Genomic DNA, 22,743 nt, shown 5'->3' on the forward strand with positions numbered 1-22,743 from the left:
GATAGCTTTTTATAATTTGTCTACTTGTTTGCAAGAAAGTAAGGAATACCTGGGCATAGAACTGATGAATATAGGAGCCCAGTTACTGCCCTGAGGACATTTTCTGGGTCAAACCGAGCATCATTTCTAAGGTTTCCTGGGGTTTGAGGTTTGAAAGACAAAGCTCAGGGCCCGCCCAAGGTAAAGAATCTAATAGAAGACCCTCAAGAAAGCTGGGCCTCCATGGGGCTACACCCACAGTGCAAGGGTGAATTAAAAATAAAACTAAGAGGTCCTTTCTTCACTCAGTGACCTCAAGGAAAATTGTCTCAACCTTGGCAATGAGCTAATTGGGAGAAAAAAATATTCCTTAAAAATTTATAACCATAAACCATCACCTAGGTGGCCTAAAGTATCTCAAGATGATAAATTTCTTTAACATTTTCCAGTATTGGTAATGTCTCCTTTCACTGACAGAAGCAAACACAAATATCTTTTTGAGGAATCCACATTGATCCTAGGCCTCAAAGATTTTTTTCAAGGAAAATTCTAAGGGTAATTAGTTCTTTATAGTCAAAAATCCTTATACATAGAAAGAAATGAGACACCATTTGCAAGAGCCAGCAGAAGCAACAGATAATAAAATAAGACCTTAAAAAAACCTCAGGTTTTGGAAAGACCAGCCACAGAATATAAAATAATATGTTTTGTAAGGTGGAGTAAAATATGAGTAAAGAGCAAGCAGATTAGTAAAAAGAATTTCTAGATATAAAAAATATGATAATATCCTAATGACCATTTTTACATAACATTATAACATCAACATGTTTTTATAACATTTCTGTTTTAAAGTCTTAATCTTTGTAAAACATTCTGTTGATACAATGTTTGCATAAGGCAGTTCTATTTCTCTTTTCTTATCATTTCTATATGGATATCACTTTATACACAATCATGGTGCTCTCAGTTTTAAGGACCAGTCACAGTGAGAACTGATGCATGTTTCTGTTTAATGACTTGATGGTATTGTCTGGGAAGTGATTCAACATATAAATGTTTATTCACTGCAAGGTGGTGATAATAATACCACCTTTGTAGAGTTGTTGTGAGTGTAGTGATTAACATTTTGTCTACTGGAGTCAGACTGACTGTATCGACCACTTATCAACAGTGTGATCTTGAATAAGTTTTTCATTCTGTCTGAGCCTTGATTTCCTCATTTGCAGAAAGAGGATACTTACAGTGTATGTGTCATAATGTTGTCAAGAGGGCACATGAGATAATGCAAGTGCTTTGCACTTAGCTGGCACAAATTGATGTTAACTATTATTGTGATTATATAATGTATTAGTGTCTGGTACATAGCAGGCAACCTATAAACAATGTTCTATTAAGTATTATTATTCTTAAGCAGAAGTTATTTGAATTTATTTTGTCAAGGATGGCATTTGTTTCATTTTTAGCTGGAAAGTGCCTTACAGTTCAACTAGTTCCATCCCCTAACTTTACCGGGAAAAAATTCCAGAGAGGTAGGGACCTCCCTGGTGGCGCAGAGGTTAAGAATCCGCCTGCCAGTGCAGGGGACATGGGTTTGAGCCCTGGTCCGGGAAGATCCCACATGCCGCGGAGCAACTATGCCCGTGCGCCACAACTACTGAGCCCATGTGTCACAACTACTGAAGCCTGTGCTCCTAGAGCCTGTTCTCCACAACAAGAGAAGCCACTGTATTGAGAAGCCCGCGCTCCACAACGAAGAGTGGCCCCCGCTCACCGCAACTAGAGAAAGCCCGCACGCAGCAAAGCAGACCTAATGCAGCCAAAAATAAATAAATTAATTAATTAAAAAAAAATTCCAGAGAGGCAGAGTTTGTATCAGAAGTAGTCTTCCTGTCTTCTGGATTTGTGCAAATGGCAGTGAAGGAGAGATAGAAAAATATGAGTATTTTAAGCATTGGTGAGTGAATCAAACCTTGATTCTTCTGCAATAAAAAGACACATTTGTGTTTCAAGGGACTTTTTTCTCACGGAGCAGGACCGTCAGTGGGTCTGGCTGGAATTGCTGGGAACAGGCAGAGGTTTGAGGGGATGCTGAATGTGGGAGCTCTTCTCTCCTGGGACTGTGACTGGAAGCAGGCTGGGTGTGAACCCAGTCAGCAGAAGTGCTGGCAAAGCCCGGCATTGAGAAAAGGTTAAACAGAGAACGGAGAGGTTTATGGGACACGGAGAAAAGGGAGGCAGAAGAGGAAGGGAGAGGGGGTGGAGGGGGAGAGAAAGTAAAAGAAGAGGGAAAGGTGAGGTTTAGACATTTTGTATTAGAAGAATAGAACCTCTGTGGTGTTTATTAATATTAATTTTAAGATCATCCCATTTTTGCTTTTTTCTAGAGCTGTGTACATAGTTGCTTTGAGTTCGAATGGATTGTAAAATATGTCCCCAAAGCAGTGTGGAATATTCCCCATTATGAAACCAATTTAAGTCTCTTTAAAAAATTACGTAACTCTTAGTTGTAAGAGATGTCTGCTCTGTGTAAGGGATATAGGTGCCTTCAGAAAACAGTTTCTGAGGCTTTCTCTTTTTAAGTATCATTGAGACAGTCTACATGGCTGAAAGATCTGAGTATATTGTTAAGGTAGTTGAGAGCTTGATGTAACTAAGTCCTCTAGAAATTAGTTCTAACAAATTCTGCCAGATGCACTTATTGGAAATAGCTGCTTGGGAATTAGGAAAGTTGAGACAAAAATGAATAAAGTGGAAACTTAGCTACTTGTAGAGAAATAGAAAAGAAGGCTTGTGTACTCTCTGCTGTCATATGAAAAGAAAGGAAGACTAGGCTTTGAGCACTGAATTCTTTCCAACAGCCTGGATGAGGTGCCTAGAATATGTGCGTGATACAGAAAGAGAATACGTGGATGTTAGCAAAGCCCAGAGGGCTCTTGGATCTGAGGAAACTCAGAAGTTTTGAACAAATTGCTGAGAAGGGATTTTGATACCAAGCTTAGCAATTCAGATAAGGTGATTTAAAGAAAGGCTCAGAATTAGTGAAAAAGGTACTTAGTTGTAACTTAGATGTTAATTTCTTGAAAAGTTGCTCTAAAATGTAATCTTTGAGATTATCAGTTTAAACATAGCTATTGGTAGCCATGGAAGACAATTCTGTTTCTACTTAGAATTTTCATACTGAAGGATTTTATGCTAGAGGATGAGGAAATATATTATTAGGAGGCTACAAGTATAGCTGTTTTTGATGTATCAGTAGTGGGAAAATAAGTTGGTAAAGAGACCTAATAAGTCTATAAAGAGAAAAGTGTTAGTAGAGATCTACTTCTGAATGACAGGCAAAGCCAAAGGTTTTTGTTTTTGAGTCAGGTGACTATAGCAGGACTGCCACTGTTGCTGGTGGCAGCGTACTTAACATGTGCCTTCTAGATTTTGAGTTGGGGTGATGAATAAAGTTCTTTTAAAAGTTGAAATTATGAAATAAAGCTTATGAAGTGACAAAAATGTTATAGTAATAGTGCTTGAATGGCTTAAACACGGCCAAGAAAATATAAAGTATCGCTTGTGCTACTAAGAATGAACAGAGGGTTGAAGAGATTTTTTTTTTTCTAAATTCTGTCTACTTCTTTAAATTGTGTCTATTTATTTTGGGTTTCTGCCTCAGATTTTTTATTATGTATATCTGTAGCCTCCCTATTTGAGTTACTTTTAAACTTGTCACTTTCTTTCCCCTTTTGGGGAGTAGAGAGAAAAAGAAAAAACAAAACAAAACCTGAGTTATGATTAATTAACCTTTTGTAGACCAGGGAAATTATTCTCTTATTTGGCTCTTTAATCACTGGATCACAGAACTCAAGTGAGGGAAAAATACGGATGTTAACTTTACTCTAGAGAGGAAAAATATTTCAGTGTCAGATGTTTTTTGTTTGGTAGCTTGTTTTTGTTTGTTCTTAATATGAAAATCCATGGGTTAAACTAAATGAACTACTGGCTTGTTTTGGGCTTAGCTCAAAGTATATTTTGTTGTTTTGGATTTGTCTAGTTCAGTGAAATGAGAAAAATGTATAAGGTCAGCACTAACTGAACCAAGGTGGGGCCCTGGGTCTAAACTTTCAGCAAAAGTATATTTCAGTTGTGATGTCACCAGCTGAAAATGTTGATATTTGTGTTTGTTGCATTTTATGCTAGTTTTGTGTACCTAGTTTGGTAGATTTAAGTTCCTCACAGGAAATAACAGGAATGTTGATAATATAGAGAGATACAGACATCTTTAATTTATGATGATCTTGAAGTAATTTTTAAAATTTTTGCTGGTATTTATTGAAACATACTTAGTGCCTCTTAGCCTTTTTCTGCACTTCAACATATGATGATTTGTAATCCTAATGTTACTGAGCTCACCTGGTCTCTCTCTACCACGTGAGAACCTGAGGCACACAATGTCAGTGCCTGGTGCATTAGTGGGCACCTTCTTCAGGTGGCAACAGGGTCAGGTTGATGAATTTTGTCCACAAATCAAGCATGGAATTATTATCTAGAGCTAACAGTTAGGTAATGATTTGTCGTGTTATCAGAACCTAGAGTAGCTTCTAAATGAGTATCCAGCAATGAAGTGAAAACCTAGAGTCTCTGTCTGGTCATCTTCTGAGGTCAAACCGTTATGCCTCAGTGACCAACGTCCTATAAAATGGAGGGGAAAAATTATTTAAAGCCAGTGCTGGCTTTAGCCTCTTCTGTGTTTTGAGAAGTGCAGCATAATTCATATCAGTGGGGTCAGGAATATTGAGACTGTTTCCCCCCAGCCATTCCTAACGGGGGCTGGAAGGTGTGATGCCTGAAGCAGATGTTGCAGGGTGTGCAGATGCTTTGGGTGTTGCCGGAGTCCAGCCTAGGGGCGGAGACAGTAGAGAGTGAAATGTTCTGTAAAAATGGAAGGATTTTTTTTTTTTAAAGCAACTAGAGGTCAGGGAGACTGGGAGAATAGAGGAGAGTCATGCAAAATGACATGAGATTTATTGACAGAGTGACCCAAAACCCTCCAAGAGAGACAGGGGTCTAACATTAAAATATACATTGTTTGCAATGCAGTGCTGTAAGCATCCTGCATCACTGCACATCTTCAGTAAAATCCTTAATGAGTACATATTCTTTGGGGGAGTGTTTTCATTTTTGTTTTAGTTTTGTAGCAGTCAAGAACAGTGCTGAGTTCTCTGCGAGGGTTGATAGAAAGCATGGAGAAAGAGGACAGCTATGGAGGCAGGGCTGCTGTGAGATTGAGGGTAATTGGTTCATAGGAGCTGATACTCAGATCAAAAGTGGCAGCATAAACCCCAGAGAATGTGCAGGCATCTTGGGAAGGACAAGAAATAGAAGTCCTGAGCCTCTGGTTAAGAGAGCTAGCTAGCTAGCTAGTTTCCACAAGTATGTGCCTGCCATGTGTTAGGTGAGAGCCCTCACTGTCCTTTGTCCCATGTTAGGTAACATGAACTGAGAGAAAAAGAGTAACACTTGGGGCCTTCCCTGAAGAAACCATGAGCCAAATTGGGAAAATCCATTTATCACATGCGATTTGGTAACAGTATTACTTCATATTTTCTGACATAGTAAAACAGAAAGTGCTGCAGCAGAAGCAGCTTGGAAAAAAATTAAGAAGTTGGTGTCTTTGTGGCTTTCTTCTAAGTAGAATTAGAGTCAGCCGAATGATGGAAAACTTTGTTCAGCGTCACGAGTGAAGCTTTACATCTCTGTAGGACATGCCTCTTTCCCTGTGCTTCCTTAACAAACATGTGGAATTAGCAATAGCTTCCCACTGAGGGATGATGACTCAGGGCAACTACCATCTGATACCAATCCAATAATGACACAAGAAGTTAACATTTGCTTGGAGCTTTATTATCTAAGCATTTTACAGTTATTAATGTATTTAATTTCCACAAAAATACCTATGAAATAGGTACCACTGTTTCCCCATTTTACAGCTGAGGAAACTTAAAGAGGTTAAGCAGACTGTCTGAGGTCATATAGTCAGTTGACAACTGAAGTCTATTGGTCAGCCCTGTAGTCAGTCAGCCTGTGTCCTTGTTTCTTAACAGGGGCGGCACTGCCCTCCAAGGGACATTGGGAGTTTTGTGGGAGCAATTTTTGGTTTTCAAAATGATCAGTAGGCAGGAGCAGCAATGCAGGGACAGTCTTATGCTGCAGAGAACTGTCCCACATTCTGTGTGGCTTATAAATATTCCACTGGGCATTCACGTAGATAAAACACTTGCACATGATTAACCAACATACTGTATTACTCTGCATTTGGAGCTGTTGCATTCTCAGCATTTTGCTCAAAAGAGGCAAGCATCTGCCGATGTCATCATGCCTTCCAAGGCAGTTATGTCCCAGCAGTTATGCACTGAAATACATTTTTAAATAAAGTACCCATTGTTTACTTCTCCTTTACATGATAGCTAGGACATTATATTTAAATTTTTGAATTAAGTATATGCGTAGGTTATTTATCATAAATTTTATTTTAGAAGAAGAAGGAAGTTGTTCCAAAATATTCTTTATAAGAAAAGGGTCATGTGGATGTGAGAGATCAAACTAATGATGCCACCGAGGCCACCGCTCTCGGGTGAGAGGTTGCAAACTGATGGCTCGCAAGCCAAATGTAGCCTACAGACATGTTTGGCGTGATCCTCAGAATATGAAAAAAGGGGTTCAAATGTGTTGCCAGCATTTAGAACTAGATTTTTCAGGAACCTTCTGCATTTCTGACTTCTCTTGGAAATTCTGACAGTCTAGCAATACAGGGACTCGAATGGTCATGGAGGCCCCGACCCGCTTTAGAGGGGCATCACCTCTCCAAATCACCAGAGTCGTGACTTAGCCAGTGTGACTCATTAAGCTTCTTGATGGTGCCCACGGGCAATTGCATTTGTGACTCTTAGACACAGGGTGACTCATTTGGTAAAAGTGACCATGCTGTCTCTCCCCGTCTTTGCTCTGCATGTTATAACTTGTACTGAAAAACTAGACCCCAGCTTCCTTCATCTGTAATGCCAGTGCTCCACCACAAGGCCCCCCTCCCCCACCCCAGCTTAATACACCTAACTCCACTCAGGTGTGCGCGTGCAGGTGCTACCGCCCGCTGTGATTTCTGGTTTAGGCACAAGAGGCCACGCTGTCCGTGCTTCCTGAGTCACCCTCCCCCCAGAGCCCCATCATTAATACATTTTATAACCACCTATTCCTCTTTGCTTTGCTTTGTCATGTTAATTGGGTATTTGGGTTTTGAAGTTAATGTTAGAAGAAGCCTCATAGTTGAGAACTTTTTTTAAAACATGGGGGGAAACACTGTCGAGAAAGGGAACACAAGACACCCCTAAAATCATCTGCCACAATTTTCTCCTGCACAGGTTTCAGTTATTGTATTTTCTGCCTCTAGAGAATGAAGAAATAAAATCTAAAAAACGGACTGTCTAGAAGAAATTAGGAATGCCACACATCTGCAATGAAACTAGATGAATTTTGAAATCACATTCATGGGGTGAAAAAAAAATTCATGGGGTGTAGTAAGAGGCTCAGAAAGTTTGTAAAGTGAATGGTGAGGCACATTATTTTTTATCGTGTTCTATTTTCGAGCCCCCAAACTGGTCTTTGGCATCTCTGTGATGTTTTTGTTCTCTCGGAGGCAGGCCTCGTTGGGGGACAGCCTCTCCACCTGTTGGAATCCTGCCCAAATCATCAGACAGGCTTGGATAGATCTTCCCCTCCAGGCTAAGGAGAGGCCGGTTTGGTGCGGTAACCAGCACCCCTTGCTTCACTAATAATAGTCTAGTGGCTTAGTCACCCCGTGAGCACACACTCCACCCTGTTTGAAAATACAGGAGCGGGGAAAAGCATATAGTTGAAGTTAAAACCCCATTTCAATAAATGCCCTTACAGTTCCTCACTTTCTGTGGGACAGTCCTCACTGACCTAGCCTGTCAAAGACATTGTCGTAGCAAGCAAACTGTGTCTTCTCATCACCTGTACCAACTCAGGGCTTTTAAAAAATAAGCACATGGTAATACGAGTGGAAGGAATGAATGAGTACTTGAATTTTGGTTGGGTCTAATCTCTCAAGATATTAATTTCTTTACAGCTTCATTTACTCATTCATTCATCTATCCAACAAATATATGCTGGACATTCAGTCCATGCCAGGCACTATTCTAGCTGCTGGGGATAGAGTGATGGGTAAGGCAGGGTTCATGCCTTCACAGAGCTGCAGCTTAGGGAGACAGACAGTAGACCAGGAAGCAGATACACAAGGCAAATGCAGATAGGGAGAGATGCACCAAGGAAAAGAAAACAAGGGCTAATGGGAGCAAATGAGTGGGGCTGGGGCTAATTCAGATTGGGTGGCCAGGGAAGGCTGCACAGATAAGATTTGATGAGATTTGAATAAAAAGAAGGAGCCGGCGATGCAAATATCTGGGGATGCAGTGGTCCAGGGACGGGCAACAGCAAGAGTCCTAAGGTAGAAGTGAGTTTGGTGTGTTCAAGGAACCCAAAGAAAGTCTGTGAATCAGGGAGAGTGGGATAAAATGAGATGGGAGAGGTAAAGTGGTCATTGAGAAAAGTCTGACATACTAAAACTACAGTAGAAAGCCAGAGGAGGGCTCTAAGCAGGGAGTATTATGATGGAACTACTCTTTCCTAAGATGAATCAATCTAGATGTAAATGGGTAAATAAATTTTGTTTTCATGCAATGGAATATGCTACAGCAGAGAAAACAAACTATAGATCCCTACTTGTAACAATATGGATGAATCTCAAAAACATCATGATGAGTGAAAGAAGTCACAGAAGTACATACATTATTCCATTTATGTCAAGTTCAGAAGCAGATAAAACTAACCATAAATTTGGGGGAGCACTTCGGGTTCACTAAAACATAAAAATAAATGGCATCTTTCTTTAGTACATGCATGTGTATGAATGCATAGAAAAAGGACTGAACTGATAAAACCCAAAACTTATGACAGTGGGTACCCTGGATGAGGGAAATGGAGTGAGGTAGGAGGAGAGGAGGTGGTCTAGAGGTATTTGAACCCTATCTATAATTTTTGAGTTTTTTAAAATTAATTTTTATTGGAATATAGTTGATTTATAATGTATTAGTTTCTGCTGTACGGCAAAGTGAATCAGTTATACGTATTACATATATCCACTCTTTTTTAGATTCTTTTCCCATATAGGTCATTACAGAGTATTGAGTAGAGTTCCCTGTGCTCTACAGTAGGTTCTTTATAATGTCTGAGTTTTGCATCCATAGTGCAGGTATCAGTTTCCTGTGACTGTTGTAGCGAATTACCAAAACTTGGTGGCTTAGAACAACACATACTTGTTCTCTCACAGTTCTGGAGGCCAGAAGCCTGAAATCAGTTTCACTGGGCTGAAAGCAAGGTGTTGGCAGATCTGTGTCTCTGAGGAGACTCTGTCCCTTGTGTCTTCCAGCTCCCTGTGGCCCCCGGCATTGCTCGGCTTATGTGCGCATCACTCCAGTCTCTGCCTCCACAGTCACACTGCTGTTCCCGTTTCTGCGTGCATCTAATCTAATCTCTCTGCTTTTCTCTTACAAGGACAGTTGGGATGGTATTTAAGACCCACTCAAATCATTCAGGATCATCTCCTCATTTCAAGATCCTTAACTTAATCTCATCTGCAAAGACCATTTTTCTAAATAAGGTTGCAATTTACAGACCCAGGGTTAAGAGGTGAATATCTTTTGGGGTCATTTTCAGCCTCCCATAGTGCATCCATGTACCTGTTATATAATTAAAAAAATAGTTTTTGAAGGGTGGGTGGAAAATAATGCCCATGGCTGCTGTGTGAAGACCAGGTAGGAGGTGCTTAGACTTGTGCAGGTGAGAGGTGACAGTAACCTGGATTTGGGAGGTGGCCATGGTGATGAGACGAGTGGAAGGAATTTAGACGCAACCTGGAGATAGTTTTTAGGAGTGGCTGGTGGGTCAGATGCAGAAGAAGGGGGACAAAGGAAAAAATAAGGATGACGTATGTTTATGGCCTGAGAAGCAGAGAGGTGCCAGGTACTGAGATGGGGAACAGGTGTTGAGGGGCAGGTTTAGAAGGACAAACTTGGGAACTTGGGCTATAGCATATTCGTAATACAGTAAATATATTTTTCACCTTTTGTAAAGTGATCAGAATTACCGAGCCAAGAGAATTTAGTGTTTTAATAAATTGAGTGACCGTGGGTTATCAAGGTCTGGGAAAGAGGTTTGGTAAGATCACAAGGAAGGCAAAATGTTTAGTAGATGGTTTGCAGAGCTCCTGGCTCCTTCAGCAGATTGAGTGACACAAGGAAGAATCATAGACAATGACTGCTCAAATGACAGTAGAAGGAAATGGTTCTGAGGTCTGTAGGTAGAGCTCCCTGCACCTGACCTCTGATATTTGCTCTCCACAGTGATTGGAGCTCCTATTTTATAGCTTCCACCTGTGAACATAATGCCAGGAAAAACAAATATTGTATTTGCATCTTCTCACCTTCCTTCCAAATAGTAACACACTGTTTATAGAAAACAAATGTTTTATTCTGCAAATTCTTTATTTCTCTCTAACCTGGCAGGGGCTTTGGGGTCAGACAGACACAGGTCAGGCTGGTGGCCATCTCTGCCACTTACCTTGTGACCCTGGGCTGGTTACCCAATCTCTCTAGGCCTAAGCTTCCTGGTGGGATTGTTGTGAAGGTCAGACTATGTGCTTGGGGTAAATGTCTGATGTTATTACTATTATTACCCACTCAGCTGCACAGCCTTCAGATGTCTCCCTGTAGTTTTTATTTGGAAATGCTGAAATACAACATTTCCTTCATGATAAAAACAAGCCCCAAATGATTCAGGTACCTTTTTTCTCCCCGCAAGGCCAAGGCTACCTTTGAAGATTGCCTATAAATGAACAATTGTAATATTTCTTCTTTCAACATTTTCTGTTCTAATAGGTTGTTTTTTTTTAAAAAAAAACTCTGTTCAGATACACTCAGCAGCAGTTATCTGGGAAATTACTGCAAAACAACCCACCTGCTTTAGCCCGAGTTCTGTAGATCCCCGAGGCAAAATGGGGATAATTACTGAGGGGGATTATCAGGAAACCTTCATATCATCACCTAACCCTTCTCTAGGATTCCTTAGCACAGATGCTGTAAACATCAGCAGAGAGCCTGTGAAATTTCATCTGGTTTGAGCTCTCTTTGTTTCTAAAGCTAAATAATGTCTGATAATCTCTTTGCCCCACCCCCAGTCCTCTTCCCCGAATTTTATTTAAAGAAAGCAAATCCAGTAAACAAATTTCACGCAACCATTAGGTGAATTACCAAACAGGGTCTGGCCTAAATTTGCAAATGAAGACAACCCAAACTGATTTGGAAACCTGTCATTTGTAAATGTTAAATAGCTGAAATATATGGCAGTTAAGAAGTTGTTTAAGAAAAAAAAGTTGTTGTTTTAGGTCAAAAGACTTGGTCCCAGAAGAAGGAAAAGCCATACTGTCATGAGCTGTTTTTTTCTATTTCTTTCTCTTTGCTTTTCAAGTGAAATGAGATTTTTCTCCATGAATATGGTGACTTTGACAATTGGTGACTTTCTTCCCAGATGCTAAAACTTCTGAGTCCCCAGGCTGCCTCCCTTCTCAGTGAAGAACACTATCCCTCCCCTCATCGTGGGTTGAGGGCTCACTGTGACGACAGAGGCCCCTCTAGCAGGGGATTGCTCCCTTGAAATGAGCTCTAGGTGTGGCCTCGGAGGGACCTAGGCCTGCGCCTTTTCTCCCTCACACTTATTTCTCAAGACAGCTCTGATGGAATCTAAGAACTCAGCATCCTTCAGGTCACGATTTAACTGTGTCTAAGGAAACAGAAGCTATGGATTTAGCTCATGGGTTCTCTAAATGCAGTGCCCCGACCAGTGACATCAGTATCACCTGGGAACTTGTTAGGTAAATTCCTGGTCCCCACCCCAGATCTCCAGCATCAGGAACTCTCGGGCTGGAGCCAGACAGTCTGCTTTAACTAGCCCTGCAGGTGGTTCTGACACGTGCTGAGGTTTGAGGGCCACAGGTCTAATTCTGGTACAGATTCAGATAAATTTAATTGAAATTTATGTATTCGCTCACCTCCTCCCAGGTCTACTTTTAGAGCTGTACAAATGGGGCACAGGGAGTCAAATGCCAGGCAAAGCATTTGATGCTGGCAGGTCTCCTAAGGCTGGCAGCAGTGCCCCTCCTGGGGTCCGACTTCTCAACAAGACAAACATCTGGAAGCTTTATTGATGTATCTTCAGCCGGGGAGAGTGGGTGGTAGAGGGGAAAGTAACCATCCCTTTTCTGTTTGAAAATGTTTAGCTGAGTGATGTGAAGATTTCAGTAGATCTGTGACAAGATCAAAGACCATAAATTATTTAACAGCGGCTCTACTTTTGTGGAATTATTTAAAGTATCATAATTGCAGTTCAGCTTCCCAGCCTTCATTTTCGAGTCTGGAATTCTGTTGGGAGCTATCATAATCACTGAAGAGGATAATATTACAGGCTGGGTATAAAAATATCTTTTTAATGACTAGCAAATTAGTGAAATGTCTTGACCTGAGTGGAGACCAAATAGAAGACGGTGTTTTTATGAAGGGGGGGAAAGACTAAATTGTCGCCACATTTTTATTCTTGTTGAATTCTCTGATCCTTAAAAATGTCAGTTGATTAGATAAAATTTGTAAGACGGTGTATCGGTATAAGTGAGGAAGGGCCGTGTGGCACACAGAGGTGCCTTGGAACATGTATAATTTTGGTTTTAATTTTAGCATCCCAGTCTGAAAGTCAGCCTAGGTGATTCATTACATTGATCCCATATGAACAGCTTTAAGGATTCTTCTCACCTGACCAGGACAGTAGGACCAGGGTTCATAAACAAACAAAAACGCTTTCTGAGACACTAGGCAAATGAGCACCTTTACAATTTTCCCCTGTAAATCAAATAATTACTTGCTACACATATTTTCCAGTTTTTATAGCTTCTCTAACATTTAACCTAAGGAGTCATACATTGATCTGTGTGGATTTAGTTTTCAAAATAACAGGTATTCCATAACAGCAAAGGCAGAACAGATTTTGCCAAATTTATAGCCTTACAGGTTTAGAGTTTTGAACCAAAAACTTGAAATTCTTGTGGTGTCAAGACTATTTGCAAAAGCAGCTGAGAGTCTAAAGAGATGGCTCTTGATATCAACTAACTCTTTCTGAACAAGGTCTTAATGAATTAATTTTTAACCAATCAACCACAGATGTACCATAGTTCCCTTGGCATACACGTGCATTCAGAGTGAAGGGTCAAAGGCACCTAATTAATTCATGCATTTGAGGCTATATTGACACTGTACTCAGTTTTTGTAAAAATTAGAAATAATTAACATACATGCAATGTGTCTCATGTTCAGCGGGCCAAGGACAAGAAAGAATTTATTGTACAGTCTATAAAATACTGTCCATGTTATCTTTTAACCCACTGTGCCTATGCCTTGCACAAATTTATTCAAGGAAGATACTCTGTGTTGAAAGATGGAACATTTTGTGAAATTTGCCCCAAATGGCCTGACATTGCTGTACAAACAGAAGTTGTTCCTTTCAGAGGGCTGCCCCCAGACCTGCCCAGCCTGCAGACGCCCTGGCTGAGCATGGAGGAGGGCCATTCCTGCTTGCCTCCTCTCTTGCCCTGATACTCTCTTCCTTGCTTAGCAGCAACTCCTCTGTTAGACACAGGTGACCCTAGGAATTCCTGTGTAGGTGGGTCTTGTTGATCCCATAGTCAGAGTCAATCACATGATTCTGACACCCACGTGGGAATTATCACAGGCTCTTAGAAGAGGAGGGTCCTGGGAGTTCACCAGTTCATTCGGTCCATTTAAACTAGCTCAGAAAGATTATCCAGAGACTCTTAGAAAGTCTTTGGTGACTCACTCTCCAGGAAGGGCTTGTTTTTTTCCCTCCTCCTATTCTACAACAGTAGCTCTGTACTAAAAAATCTTAACCCACATCATCTCAATTAATCCGTCTGTCTACGTATTTCAATTGGCTAATGGAGCCCAGATTTAGAACTAGGGCCTTTGATTCTAAGTTTAAATTCCCACTGTGCTCTGCTGCCTCTTACTAAGTCCTAAATCCATAGCAACTAGTATCTTGAGGGTGCCTCCTAGTTCAGGGGCACTTTCTCATATAGAACCTGATGGATATGACTAACCCTCACAAGAGCCCCCTGAGGTGGGTGTATTAAATCCAGTTTACCAATTCGGATTTCAAGGCTTGAGAGGTTAAACTATTTGTGTAAGATCACCCAGCCTTGAAGTGAAGTTAGGATGTGAACTCAGCTTATTCCTATGGCTACTGCAAAACCCATTTTCTTTCCACGTTTGTATAGATTTCTTGTTGCCTAACCCAAAGCTTATCTGCCATTATTGTTTATTCTTGTCCTTTCTTCTCCAGATTCAAAACACATTCAGGATAGAGGCTTTGGAGGCTGAGTGTACATCATTTGTTCATTTACTACTTTCATTTGCTATATATTTAGTTGTGTATCAATTCATTAAATTCATTGCATATATAAAATGAGTTAATACATTTACATCTTTAAAATCATGCCTGGTGCATAGTGCACACTTATTAGATGTTAATTATTTTCATTCATTTCTTCATTCATCATTTATTGAGTTTTTGCTCTGGGCCCATCACTGAGCAGTCTCTACAGGGGAAACCAGAATAAATATTATTTGTCACCTTCTACTTTACCAAGATTCCACTTACCTCTCATCTCCTAGACTGTAGTCTGCATGGGGTCAGCAACATACCTGTATCATTCACCTTTGTATCTCCAGTGTCTAGCACAAGGCCTGATGTATTTTAAGTACATAAAAATATTTGTTGAACAAATGAATGAATGCTTGGGCATTGAAGAGTTGATAAATTTTTTCTAAATCATCTCAATCTAGAAATCAAATCATACCATTCAGGTTGGGTTGTCATGATTATTTCCTTTGTTTTCTTGGCTGTCTGAATGGCACCAGTTCACGGTGTATCTGGTGAACCTCCCCTTTTGTCTGTGTTGTGGTGACACATACTCATCCTAGGCAATGCCCAGGGAGTTGGTCTCCAGGCCCAAGTCCCTAAAGATCCTGACAGTCGTAGGAAACCCTGATGGGACCAAGTGTAACTGAGGCTTAAAGAATTTTACTCAGGGCTGAAAAGCCCTGCTTGGGAGTAATCCATTTGCAGGTTTCAGCCACTCCCTAAAAGGAAGGCCCTTCCCAAGACTCCCCAATCCTGAGCTGTGAGCTCCATTCCAGAACTCTCTCAACAGCTTGCTCTGTAGCTCCAAGCCAACTTCCCGCATCTCTGAGACTTCTCAGTTTGCCCTCTCAGGAGTGGTGGTTGTGCCCGGCCCCTGGAGTTTTATGTGTGTATGTGCAGGTTGGGTAGGATGTGGAGGTTAGAGAGATTTCTGAAAGCTTTGGCATACTTTGCGACTGTTAGCCCCAAAGAAACTCAGCACCCAGAGCGAAGGGCCAAAGGCACTGGCTGCCTGAGTGCTGGAAAGGCTGGGGTCTAGCTCCAGCGCGTGCCTCCTTCTGTGGGCTGCAGTCCTTGCCAGCAGGGCTCCGACTTGCTTTATTTTGCGCTGCTGCAGAAATTCACAGAATGGAGATGACAAAGGCAGAAATTCGCCCAGGTCTTCCTCCAAGGGCATCCTGCAGCAGCTAGCGTGGTTTAAGCAAGTTGTGAGGACACGTGGTGCAGAGAGGGAATGTGGCCACATTGACTAGTCCTGAGAGGAGGCCAAGGAACACACTCTAACCTCATCATCATAGGACCTGCCATTTTTGAGCATCTACTTCATGCCATGCCCTTTACATATTGGGTTGGCCAAAAAGTGCCTTCGGTTTTTAAGGAAAAATAAAAGGCACATTTTTCATTTTCATTTTCACCAATTGAATAATGTATTCACCCTTTTGTTCTGCTACCCTCTGCCATTTTTCAGGCAACTTCATAATTCCGTCTTCCCAAAACCTTTTATCTTTTTGAGCAAAGAACTGTTCCAGGTGCCTTTTACAGTCTTCCAAGGAATTGAAATTCTTTCCATTAAGATAATTTTGTAAAGACCTGAATACATGGAAATCCTAAGGTGCAATGTCTGGTGAATACGGTGGATGAATCAGAACTTCCCAGCCAAGCTGTAACAGTTTTTGCCTGATCATCAGAGAAGCATGTGGTCTTGCGTTATCCTGATGGAAGCTTATGCATTTTCTGTTGACTAATTCTGGACACTTTTTATGTGCTTTTCGAGTGCTGCTTTCAGTTGGTCTAACTGGGAGCAGTACTTGTTAGAATTAATCGTTTCATTTTCCGGAAGGAGCTCTTAATAGAGGACTCCCTTCCAATCCCACCATATACACAGCATCCCCTTCTTTGGATGAAGACCGGCCTTTGGTGTGGTTGTTGGTGGTTCATTTCTCTTGCCCCATGATCTCTTCCGTTCCACATTATTTGTACAGTATCCACTTTTCATCGCCTTTCACACTTTTGTTTTAAAAATGGAACGTTTTCATTACGTTTCAGTAGAGAATCGCACGTGGAAATACGATCACGTTTTTTTTTCACTTAACTTATGTGGAGCCCAAACATCAAAGCGATGGACATAACCAAGCTGGTGCAAATGATTTTCAGCACTTGATTTGGATATTTTGAGTATGTCAGCTATCTCCCACGTGGTATAACATTGATTGTTCTCAATTAATGTCTCAATTTGATCACTATCAACTTCAACTGGTCTACCCAACCATGGAACATCATCCAGCGAGAAATCTCCTTCACAAAATTTGGCAAACCACTTTTGCCATGTTCCATCAGTCACAGCGCCTTCTCCATACACTGCACAAATCTTTTTGTGTGTGTTTCAGTTACATTTTTACCTTTCTTGAAATAATAAAGCATAATTGGCCAAAAATGTTTTTTTCTTCTATCTTCAGTATTAAAATGACTACACAAAAATTCAACAATTTGATGTCTTTTTTTAAATGCACGCTCATATGAGAGTGTCACATACGATCTAACAAAATTGTTTCGAATGAAGTTAAAGACAACTAAGTGCTACTAGAGCCATCTTACAGAAAAAACCGAACAAAACTTTTGGCCAACCCAATATTAAAATATCATTTAAATTAATATTTTTTGCCCATCCTCTGGAGTTTGAATTGAGAACCTTTCCCTCCTATGCACTTTTTTTTTGAAAACAATGTCAATTAAATCTTGGTGAGGTTAAATATTTCCCCTGCAGAAAATAAAGAAGGTGTGGGAACTGAACCCAGTTTTGACACCAAAAGTCCATGTTCTGGACCACTTTACCATCCCACCTCATTTTCCATGCAGCTCCACACTGGAGCACCACCACGTAAGACAGGTGTCTTTGTAGCTTTCTTATTCTTCCATGTCTTTCTTCCTGATGTTGGGCCATGCAGCCAAAGTTGCACAAACTTTGGTATATAGTAGAAAGGAGTCTTATGTTCTCTCTGGGTTGGCTTCCAACGGGTCTCCATAGAAACTCTTATTGTGTTTATGAGAAACAAAGCCAATAATATATTCTTCGTGTCCATTACATCCAACTCCCCAAAAATTAGCCCATAAGAGTGAGAGCAAGAACACAGCACACATGTTTCTCTGGAGTCCAAGTACAAAACGAACTTGAAATTCCAAGTGGAGACTGGGTGAATTCTGACACTGGGTTTAACATAAAAGATCTTCAGATTGCATTGTGCTATTCTAGCCAGTCAGAAACTGGATTTCAACTCTCTTCTCATGATCTAGCCATTTTGCCATCATAGTGACAACTTTATTGTCTACGTCTCAAACTCTGAGAAAAATTAGAAAGTACTCAGTCTTGGTTTCTTTGAGAAAGAAAACTGATTACAGTTGATCTGACTGGGAAATGGTCATGCAACCGGTAAATAATGTCAAACTGAAACCATCATCTTTTTTGTAGTTGGTTTAGCTTCCAGGTGGTGTAAATGTAAGGAGCAGTTTGATCAGGAAATTTAAGTTCTACCAGGAAGATACAAGAGAGCAAGAATTCTGAAATGTCTAGAGATGATGTGAGACTCCTTTTCAAGGGTCAGATGGCAAAGTTAGGAAGTGGGGACAGCATGGGTCTTCAGAGTCAGCCATGGCTCCATAGCTTAGGTTTGCTATTTGCTACCTGCAGGATATTATGTAAGTTACTGAAATTCTCTGAGCTTCAGTTGCTCAATCTGTAAAATGGGGAGGTGATAGGTACTCTGTAGGGTTATGATGAGGATTAAATGACATAACATAATAATGTAAAATTCCTGAAATAAAGTATATCCTCAAGAAATGTTAGCTCTTTCTCCTCATTCCTTTTCCATCTCTCTGTTAGAGGATAACCCTTCCAGAATGTATTAGTTTGCTAGGGTAGCCATAACAAAGTTTTGGAGGCTAGAAGTCTGAAATCGAGTTGTCAACAGGGTTGGTTTCTTTTAGGCTGTGAGGAAGTTGTATGCATCTCCCCTAGTTTTCTGGCAATCCTTGGCATTCCTTGGCTTGAAGAAGCATCACCGCAATTCTGCCTTCATCTTCATATGGAGTTCTCCCTGTGTATCTGTCTCCAAATTTCCCCTTCTAATGAGGAGTCATTGAATTAGGGCCCACCCAAGTGATCTCATTTTAACTTGATAACCTCTATAAAGACCCGATCTCCAAATAAGGTAACATTCTGAGGTACTGGGAGTTAGGACTTCAACATATGAATGGGGCGGGGAATGAAATTCAACCTCTAACACAGGGCAAGTGGGTATGATGCTGGTTGGAGAAGTAACAATATAATGGATTGGAATTTGAATGTTCTTCTGAGGATTTTGTTTATGTTAGCTGCAGGCTGATTTAGCTACATAGTGACTTCCTGTATATCATAGCCCCTTTGGGACAAATGGTTACTGCAATAACAGCAGGAAATAAGTTTCTAGGGAGCTATAGGGACAAGTCTCATCCCTAAAGTATTATGGCTGACTTTATACACACACTTTAAGATGGGGAAGCCAGAATGAATATTGCTTATATGGCTTAAGAAATTCTTAAAGGTAGGAAGTTTTACCTCCAGATAGCAAAGACATTTAAAAATTTGTTTTCGTGTCAGTTCTTGATTGACATCATATAGCCTCTTCCAATTCAATCATAAAATCATGCCATTTTTATAGTTGATACTTTTTAATTGCTCACCATGCAACAGGAACATTTATGTTATCTTTTTTGATTCCTAAAACAACTTGTAAGGGAGTTTTTTATGAATAAGGAAACTGAGGCACAGACAAGTTAATAGACTTGTGGATTGTGGGTCCTCTGACTTCAAGTGATCTTTTTCATACCACAGTTAACTACACTGAGGGGCTTTCCTTGGGTGAGAGTCCAGAGGAAACATGGTCAGATACAGTAGCACTGGAATTTAGCAGGCATCTCTGCCTTGACAAAAACTACAAGGCCTTTTGCATGTGGCAATATAGACTATTCCAATTGCAACTAAGCCGATCTTATTCATGGTTTGGATACACAGTAGCGCAATTGGCAGAAACACAGGAGTGTTTGTTACTCTGATTACAGTGACTTTCAGGACCATGACTGATCGGTTTAGACCAAAATTCCAACCAACAGTAGTTCTGGAAACTTTCACTGCTGTGGTGAATGTAGAAGTAGTCACAGTCCAAAATCACCTCCATCACACATACAGTTTGTTTGTTATTGGAACCTGAATGGACTGGTGGTTTTGAATTTCCACAGCTACTATTACACCTAAGACAAGAGTTCTAGGCTGCTGTGTAGTGAAACCATGCCTTTGAGGGCATTCAAGTCATGGCTTACTCTCTAAATAAGATTATCAGTGATGGGCTTGGTAGGTGCCATTTAGATTTCTAACTGAGGTGGTGGAAAAAGAGACCTCTCATTTTCTAACATTGGTGGGCACTGTTGCCGGGGAGCACCCTTCTGTAGTTCCGTTCTAGAGCTTTCTAGATTTCTCCATTGTTCTTAGGCTTAAACAGGAGATTTCCTTGAGAAGTCTTTATCCTGGAAGGAGAGTGCTGTAATAACTGTTAACTAAAGTTTGAGAAACTGTATAATTTAGCACTGCCATGTTCAATCTAGTTCACCTTGTCAGTATTCCTTCATTGAAAAAGAAAGGGTATCAGACATAATCAAACAGACCCAAAGTCATGTTTTCCTTTCTTAGGTTTTAAGTTTCAATGGGAACAAATGGCCTTAAAATTGGCTAGAGCCACAGAACTTTTTCAATGCCACAGGGGAAACTTTTTGTTGTTTACTTCCCAAACATGGCAGCTTGGCATTTTGTGACATAGTGATGGCTCTGGAACATATTATATCCTTTGAGATTTGACAAACATACCAGGTAGAGGTGATTATAGGAGGTGTCTCAGGTACCACACAGACTCCTGCCATTTCTCCTTTCCTTGACTCAATCTCAGATTTAAGCTGACATTCCTAGCCACACGGGGTCCATGTGGCAGCTGCAAAGCCAAGATGTCCAGCTGTATCCTGTATGTCTGACAGACGTGTGAGTCTGGGACAAGGGAAGTTGGCAGCTGAGTTGTCTCTCCTCATATGCCTTTGAGTTGGTCATGAGCGGGTTTGTTGGGACTTTCCAATCTGTTTCTTTCACATGCAGAAAGATACAGTAGTGAAAAATGAAATGAATTGTCTGTTCCAACCCAGAAATGATTTTTCTTTTGGAATAATGGTCAATGGTGAAAAACAGATTTGAAGTAACTTTCCCCAAATTATCGACTATGCAAATGAGAAAAACAGCATTTAAATGAACAGGAGAACTGAAACCTAACTAATACATATGATGTGAGCCAGAAAGGAAAATATGGGTAGTAAATATGAGAATTTTGAATAGACCAGTGATTGAAAAGATTTCTTTATGAACTAAGTTAAAGGCTTGAACTCCAGTCCATGGAAAGGAGATCCACAGCCCTAGAAACCAGAGTCTTCAGAAGGATGAAAATATTTTCAACATTGAGGCCTAAGGGCACCCGTTCCCTCTACCAACTTTTACTGCCTTCGCAATTTAGATTTTATGTGCTGCTAATAAGAGGGCATTTTCCATGTGTCGATTATTTATACAAGACTTACTCAGATGCCTTTTTATAAAATATTTTTCAAATCTTTATTGATGTGTGAGTCTGTCCACATCCCTATCATCTACATTAAAATCATTTATCTTTAAACAAGGTATTAGTGATGATAAAACAACCAGGAGAACATAGGTTATGAGTTACAGCTGCACTGTCCAATACGGTAACTACTAGAAATAATGTGACTTTAAATTAAAATTTAATAAAATTTTAATTCAAGTATATTAGACAGCATAGATATAAAACCTTTCTATTATTGCAGAACATTCTACTGAATTTAGAAAGCTTCTTGCTCTTTTGGGTCTGCCTTTCTTTGCTAGCCAGCATTTTTAAAAGCATCCTGCTCAGTCCAAAATATAATAGAAAAGCAAGTCTGTATTGCCAAACAGGAAAATACCAGATAGCTTATTTCATGTGGAAATGATTCTGCATTGTGACTCAGTGTTTGAATGGTATGGGAGCAGCTAATTTCTAGCAATTTGTACTGATACTGAGAACTAACATCTATGAATCTTTTATATGGTCCCTGCTACCCTAAACCAGAAGTTACAGAACTTTTCCCTAAAAGGAGCTAATAGTAAATATTTTAGGTTTTGTGAGGCTATACTACCCCTGTTGCAACTAGTCAGTTCAGCTATTGGTGTGGAAAAGCAGCCTTTAATAACAAATAAGCAGGGCTTCCCTGGTGGTGCAGTGGTTGAGAGTCCGCCTGCCGATGCAGGGGACGCGGGTTCGTGCCCCGGTCTGGGAAGATCCCACATGCCGCGGAGCGGCTGGGCCCGTGAGCCATGGCCGCTGAGCCTGCGTGTCCGGAGCCCGTGCTCCGCAACGGGAGAGGCCACAGCAGTGAGAGGCCCGCGTACCGCTAAAAAACAAAACAAAACAAATAAACAGACATAGCTGTGTTTGACAAAAATAAGCATGGTGATAGTTTGTCCATGCCTATCCTAGAATACATTTAATATTCCTTCATGTCTCAAAAGATGATCATGGATGCAGTTAATTTATTGGCTTGAGAAAAACCAATGTTTGTTTGCTAATTCTCGCTCTAGTGCTGTGATTAAAATGTAGACCTATTTTAAACTTTAAAATGTAGAGCTTCCTTTGGGATCCACCCAAATAGATACATACTGTTAGCCTCCTTATGCTGTCTATCTTTGACATTAGATAAACAGTTGTGTGTGTGTGTTAGAATGCCAGCCTCAGGAAAGCAAGAATCATAGAGAAAAATTTGCCTTGGAGAATTTTGCTGAAATTTTTTTATTTGGTTGGTTTTTGTTTTTATTTTTGTTTTTGTAGTTATATTGGGGCCTACGTGACGTGAAGATGGTACTTAGGCTAGTAAGACAAATCCTACTCTGAGATGCTTTTGAAAGAGGTGGGTCACTGATCTATAATAGCCACATCTAACCATCATTAGATGGTTCTGGAAGTCATTCCATAAGACCCAGCCTAGAACCTGCTCTTTCAGCCCATCCAGTGATTTTGAAAGCACCTGATTCTCTGTGTTAAATAAGTC

The sequence above is a fragment of the Physeter macrocephalus genome, chromosome 12 (assembly GCF_002837175.3).
Source record: "Physeter macrocephalus isolate SW-GA chromosome 12, ASM283717v5, whole genome shotgun sequence".
NCBI lineage: Eukaryota > Metazoa > Chordata > Mammalia > Artiodactyla > Physeteridae > Physeter > Physeter macrocephalus.